General features: G+C 31.6%; 1 long non-coding RNA gene across 1 annotated transcript; it reads right to left on the bottom strand.

Moving 5' to 3' along the window:
- Positions 1-900: 900 nt before the first annotated feature.
- LOC127812611 (uncharacterized) lies at positions 901-5,890 on the bottom strand. Its single transcript, XR_008025960.1, has 4 exons — positions 5,390-5,890; positions 4,661-4,705; positions 3,038-3,121; positions 901-1,134 (listed from the first exon to the last, which is right to left on the bottom strand). It is a non-coding gene; the product is annotated as an uncharacterized LOC127812611 (long non-coding RNA).
- Positions 5,891-7,707: the final 1,817 nt, after the last annotated feature.

The raw sequence follows: 7,707 nt of genomic DNA, 5'->3' as shown, positions 1-7,707 counted from the left end.
GGAATAGCTTTAGTATTCTCCACAATCAATAAACACTACAAGTCCACAATCAAGAAAATGCTTTCATTTTGAAAAATGCTATTTTTCTAGGTCTGGAAGATTAGCGCATTTTTTCTAAGTCTGGAAGATTAGGGCATTATAAGGAGACATATAAGAAAATGTTTTCATTTTGAAAAACTAACTCCCGGTACTTTGATAGTTAATATTCATTGTTGTTAAAATAATTTTTAATGAATTTTTCAAGAAATAGTAGGTATGTATTTTGGGGGTGGTAAAATCGCTAAATCCTGAATTTGTATTAAAATCAAAATTCTATTTTCTTATTGTTATGAATTTTGATTTTTTAGATATTTTTATTGAATCCAAATGGGGGGTACTTTCTTATTTACATTTATGTATTAAAGTAAATGGAAGGTAAAATATAAATAAAAGAAAATGTGGACATTTACTTAAACTAAAGAAATGTAAATAAATAGTGATGTATACATGCTGAAACTGAAAAGAGGGGATGCTGGAGAGGAAAGAAAAAAGTGATGCAGGCGCAATTTTCATGAGGCGCGCCTAGGCGCGCCTCAGCGCCTCACCTTGCAAGGCGCGCGCCTTGCAGAAACCGCCTCGCCTCAGCCCAGGCGAGGCGCCAAACTGGCGCCTTAAGGCGCCTTGCGCCTAGGCGCGCGCCTAGACGCGCCTTTAATAACTATGCTCGTTAATAATGTGAACAATTAACGATGGTATGATTCCTATAGTTAAAATAATATTTTTTTATTTTTTTTAATAGTATGAAAACAATTGCTAGTCATCGATGACAAAAACATCATGTTTTGATATAAACCACCAACCTATATATCATTATCCATATCAAATTGGAATAAAATTCATAAAATTAAACATGTCATTTAAATAACACCAAAGTAATCATTATTCATTAGCATTTACACACCAAAAGTAGTATATATATAAGTGTTAACTGCTAACAAATTAAACCAAAAAATATATTCAACTAAAAATAACACTTTGACAATTGTATATACTATTCAAAAGTAATGTACAACAAAACACTATATATAGTCATAAAATTGTTCATGTACTCCAAGACAGCAGTTGCTTCTTTTAGAGACTTGTTGTCTTATTGACCTACAAAAAAAAAATAAAACATGAAATTAGAGTTAAAAAAATGTTCATGTTTTCTTTATAAAATGTTAGAAATAGAATTAACAAATCCCAAAACTTCTCCATCACAAACTACATAACATACAATCACTAAAATATACCAAAACATAAAAGCCCTTAAATATAAAGTAGATTGAGATGTAGATTAACAAAAACACAAAGCCTTAGTTCTATGGAATGGGGCCATCTATATGAATTCTAATTTGTGAATTATCTTTATCCATGACCATATCTTCTGTAAGATCATTAGTCTTATGACCTAATATAAAATATTTGAAAGATGGCAAGTATATCATTTTTTGCATTAATGGCTAATCTCACAAATCAAAAAGCCATTTTCTCTTCGTGCAACAACTTTCAAACATAAAATCTCCTTCCAACAATCCATGAATCCATATTGGAAGGATTCAAATCCTATATTTCAAAATTCACTTTTTTTTTATAGCATTAGAAATCACTAAATCAGATCCTATATTAAAGTTTTAAAGACTTTTTAGGTTTTATATAGATATATATATGTATGAATCATGATTGATACATTAATTCTATCTCTACGAAAACTCAAAATCTGCTCATATGTTAGCTTCCCTAGCATCTATATAATAGCCTTCGTAAGAAAGCATCTAATAACCATTAAGCATGGATATTCCAAATAGATGTTGTAAATGTATTCAACACGTATGCCCATGTGACATGCTAAATATGCCTTCTACAAGCACAAGCTGACATTGTATATAAATATCAGATACACAGTATAGTTATTGTCTTATATAAATAAGTGTTAATGAAATTGCTTGCAGCTTCTTCCAGCTTCAGTTTCAGGAATGCACAAGTGAGGTTTGCTCTATTACATTCACAATTCTTCAAAAAACATTATTAAGATCTCCTACCTTTGTGCTGATAGGTATAAGAGCCTTTATTCCCATATCTTGACTTACCTAGGGAGTAAAAATTATGTCTTTTGTGACACTAGTTTTGATCAATTTGGATGGTTATTTACATATTAGCTTTCTTGAAAATTCTTACAAATTAGAGAGATTTTATGAAATTGGTAAAATTTTATTCTAGAAGTTTTAGTGAATTTGTTCTATTTTCCTAACAACTGTGACTGTTGTGTATCTCTATGACAAATTCAACAAAACTAGCTCTATTTAGTGCTGCAATTCTAAATGACCTTCCATTGTCTGCAACCACCCCTTTTTTGAATTCATGGCAATTCTAAATATTTCTTAGTTTAAAAAAGAAAATAAAAATTTCTAAAAACTAATTTAATTTCATGCCCAATAAGTCAACAACATAAGCTATACTTGTAAAAATCTAAAATAAGGTCAGGAGGTAAACAGAATTATTTATATAGAATGTTTATAGGCATGGAAAAAAAACCTACAACAAAATCTTTAAAGGAATCTTATGAAAAAATTTAGAAAAGAATGAAGCATGAGTTGTTTATTAAAGACATACCCTCTTATTCACCCATAACTTACTTTTGGCATCTAACAAGTCCACATACAACACATTTATATAAAAATATAATTAACATCTAAAGCTCACTAGATAAGTCGTTACATATTAAATCTTATCACTCACATGATACATATAATATTAAACATTAAAAATTTTAAAAAATGGGTGATCACCCACCACCCGGAGAGAGTGATTAAATCCTATCACTCACAGGATACATACATATAGTACTAAGCATTAATAACAAAAAAATAATGGGTGATCACCCACCACCCGAAGGGAGTGATTAAATCCTATCACTTACAGGATGCATATAGTATTAAGCATTCAAAATTTAAAAAAATGGGTGATCACCCACCACCCGGAGGGAGTGATTAAATCCTATCACTCACAGGATACATACCTCGAACAATGTTGGTATCACAAATAATTATCAACTCCATTAACATACTGGTCAGAAAGTCTATCATCCAATCGCATCCAATTCCTATCCATCGTATTAGATACAACAAAAATTGATAGTATTAGAGATAGATTAAATTATAGAGCACAAGAATATGGGATAAAAACACTACCAGTATTCGTGTACATATATATATATATATATATATCTACCAACCTAAAAGAAATAAAGCTCTTATATTAGTATTCTTTAGTGAATCAAATATGTCTATGTCACAACTTACATAATCTGCCTGGCCCTCTGGAGATGTCCACTTTCCACTTTTTTCATTGTAATGAGTTGCTTTAAAAAGAGGAATATCATCAAGTAATTGCCCCGTGGTTGGATCAGCCTATTTTTTTTTTTTAAATATAAGTTACTATAATGTAAAACTATACAAATTATGTGAGAATTAAATAGAGGGAATACATGAGTAAATGGTGATTCATGAACTTGATATTAGGAGGAGGGTTTGTCCAAGTACAATTATCAAAAATAAAAGAAAATTGATATAACTAAGAAAAGAGCTAGACAAAAATAAAACAAACTTAATATAACATGTGAAAGCATATTAAATGAAATTCTAATATTTATACAATACTCTTATTGAGTTCAATCAACTGTGCCATAATGAATTGAGTCATTCTTGGATATAGTGATCAAGAAAAAAAATAAAAGAATAGATTTTTGATGAATAACAAGAAGGCAAGAATCCAATCACTCTAAAACACATATGGCCTTCATAATATATAAAAATATATTTGATATGAGTAAAATTAGAAGAATAAATATACATTTTTCTTTCTCACTTGCAAATATGTGCTACAATCTTCTGTGTGGTTGTAGATCAAGCAAGCTCGATTAGTTGTATTGGTTAAACTTTTTATTTTGTTTACACGAACATATAAGATGTATAAGAACATATAGACAAACTAAAATAAAATATTGACTATATAAAAAATTATATATACCTTAAATTTTGGATCCTCAAAGAAATCACAATATGCAAATTTTGGATCCTCAAAGAAATCATAGTATGCACTCCATGCCTCAAGAGACTCTATATTCTTTGGTTTATTATCCTTGGGATAAAAAATATTAATTATGAGCACCGAAGAAAGGGAGGTTGAACAGAAAAAATTGATCATTTTTCATAGTTTGGAAACTTGTAAAATCAGAAAAACACTAGTTGTGTAACCTTTACGAATTAGATGTATTGCCAATGCTAAGAAAGCATCTACTTATATTAGAAAACTAGTATTTGCATGTGCTAACTTCATTTAGTATTTACTTATTTTACTTTTTGTTATGTTCCCACTATTCTGAAAGCTTAAGATATTGGGAAATGGCTATATCAAGCCATCCACACTCCCACTAAAATATAACCCTGCAATAGACTAAAGAAAAATGCACTAAAAATAAAACACGAGTACACAAGCAACATGAATGAAGAAACAAACACAATTCATAAGACTTAAACCCAGGGCTAGAACCATAATTTTAAGCCATGCTAGAACCATGGCCTTCAGAATAACAAGAACTGCTGAAAAAAGTCTTATTTACAACAGAAACAAGACGTAATACCTTAATAGTGGTTGTTTCAGATTTGATTACTTGTTGATTAAGCATCTGCAAACAAATTACACCATTAGTTATGCACTTTTAAGTGCTACTCTCTTAAAAGAATTCAAAATAAAATCTTAATCCTGTATATTAGGAGTAATCGAACATTCAGTAAGATCATACCTACAATCACATTATAACAGAAAACTTGGCTTCAAGAAACTAGATGACTTGAATGCATAAAAAATCATATTTGTGTCTGCAACTGTAAGTAAGATCTTCTATAAAGTCCCAATATTTGTCCAAAATTTGTCAAACTTATGAGTGAATTCAAGTCTAAAACACTTAAGAAAGTGGCATTGAGATCATTCCACTTGAAATCACAGAAACTGAAATTTTATGACAGCTATTGGGACACACATGCTAACAACCATCATCATCATATTTTCTGTTCGTTGCAATTGCAAAGAATCTAATTATGCTTTCGGCAGCCAAAATAAAATAGGGGGAAGAAGCCAAGCTAGTTCTGGGTATGGCCATGATACGAGGCTTCTCTTAGGACTTTTGACGAACACGTGGTGTGCTTTACAACTAATTAAACATAGGCATTTTTATCAAACAGATAGTACACGCAGAAAGGGAAAAACATAAACAATGAATCCAAATAATAAAGGCAAAACCAATTTAGGGCAAAAACAAAAGAATTAATTCTGGAAAAAGAGATGATTACAAGGGGGGAAAAGCACAAACCAGAGAAGGTGTTCAAACTATTGGGTGTTGAGGAAGCTGTCGGAGTCGGATCAGGAAACGACGGAGATGCTGCCAGAGGAGTCTTGGAACGGGTTACAACGAAGAATCAGGGGAGGGTTTGCGTACAGAATAGCGGCGTGGATTGTTTCCCCTTGCTTTCCTAGCTTGGCAGAACAAGTGATTAATCGTTTGAAGAAACGGATGATTTGGTTTGCTCCAAGGATTTGGATTTGACGGGGATTAACAAATGAGGGTTTTCATAAGAGGAAAAATTTATGGAGTGGGTTTGCACGATACTATCTTCTGGTGAAGGTTTGCACGAGAGGACAGAGGGCTTGCATGAGACGATCATTTTCTGCCTTCTGGCGTACTGGGTTTGCACTGCCTTCTGGTGAGGGTTTGCAATTTGCACGAGAGGACAAAGGAGGGTTTAGACGAGGAAAAATTTCTGCCTTCTAGAGTACTGGGTTTGCACGATACAGTGAAAATTTGAGAGTAATTTCGCGCAAAAATTTATGAGTTTGGAGCCTAATTTGAGTTTTCTAAGGTGGGTTTGATAGTTATGGAAAATAAGGATGGAATTTATTTTTCACTCAAATTTTAAAAAATTTTATTAAATAATTTTTTTTTCATAAAATTCGAATTTCATTTTAGTTCAAAAAGTGGAGATTTTCTTTGAAATTAAGGAATTAAAATTCCTAAGGGGTGGAGTGAGAATTGGAATTCCATAGAATTGAAATTCCACCCCATTTTCCATTCTCCAATTAAACGCAACCTAAATATAAATTTTAGGGGGAATGTTCCCCCTCTCATTTTTATATATTTTTTAATTTTCATTATTTCTAATTTAAAAAAATAAATTTATCATTTATCTACAATTTAATAATTTTATAATAAAATTTATTTTTTAGATACACAATTTAAGATCGTAGATAAAAAAATTTTATTAAAAAATTATATTTGGTGTCAAAAACTTTGACTCATTTAAATTGTCTACGATTTAATAATTACGTAGCAAAATATTAACTTTTGACTGAGAAATTTATAGCGTAGATAAAATTTTCGTAACTAAAAATTATATTTGGTTAGAAAAATTTTAGCTCCATTGAGTTGTCTACAGTTTAATAGTTTCGTCTACGAAATTAGTTGCGTAGAAAAAAAATCGTATCAAAAAGGTTGTTTTGTTGTAGTGAATATTGGATCATTACAGTAGCAACAATGGAAAAAACAAAAAACCTGTTGAGATTAAGAATTAATCAAAGATGAAAAGAAAAGAAAAACCAGCAACGGCTGCTCCATGTTTCTGATTTCGAGAAAATAGAAGCAAAAAAATAGAGAAATCAAAATGAAGTTTGGAGAAATTAGGAGAAATCAAATTAATGAAAGCAAAATGAAGTTGCTTACAGTTAGTTTTGGTTTGGAAAAAGTTGTTCCATGTTCCTGATTTTAGAGGACGGGTGATATATGCAAGGAGAAGAGAAATCAAAAGGGAAAAAGGAAGGGAACGAGAGAGCGAGGGCGAGGCAGCAAGTGAAAGCGAGACAACGAGGGTGAGGCAACGAGTGAGACACGAGAGGCAAGGGCGAGAGAACCAGAGAGGGCAAGCAGCGAGCGACAGCGAGGGCAAGAGAGCCAGGGCGAGCTAGAGAGCCAAAAATGGGAGACTTGGAGATTTTGGGGGGAAAGGGGGAGAGATTTTGGCCAAGAAAGAGGTGGGGGAAAATCCCGCCTCTTCAATTTATTTGTTTTTTTTAATATTTAATAATTAAATAAAAAATAATATAATTTATAAAAATAATATGTTATATGTTCTTTTTAATATGTTCATGTATTATTTTTAATATGTTCATATTTTTTTAATATATTATATTATCAATAAATAACTAATGCTCAATTATCATAGTTTAATAATTATATTTGTGCATTTATAGAAAAATATAATTATATTAAGAATTGCTTATATAAGTGTTAGTTAAATTTTAATAATTTTTTTATTATTTTATGGTTCAAATTAAAAATTTTAGTCATTAACGACGGGAAAATGGTATATTAACGACGACTTAATTTGCCTATCGTTAAAAATTATCTTATAACGACGGGATTTATATTTAGTCGTTAATAATACTACATTAACGACCAAAACTAATGTCGTCGCTAATTTTTTGTCGTTAATGCCTGTTTTTGTTGTAGTGGACCACCGTCGATCGCCTCGCCACCATTTGCAGCTGCTGCTCGTCTTCATCACGGGCTGCCATGGCCGCCACCTGCAGCGCGGCTGCTCGGCCACTGCCATGGCCGCACGAGCGGCCATTCTCTCT

The sequence above is a fragment of the Diospyros lotus genome, chromosome 11 (assembly GCF_014633365.1).
Source record: "Diospyros lotus cultivar Yz01 chromosome 11, ASM1463336v1, whole genome shotgun sequence".
Classification (NCBI taxonomy): Eukaryota; Viridiplantae; Streptophyta; class Magnoliopsida; order Ericales; family Ebenaceae; genus Diospyros; species Diospyros lotus.
This window is presented reverse-complemented; position numbering and strand designations above follow the sequence as displayed.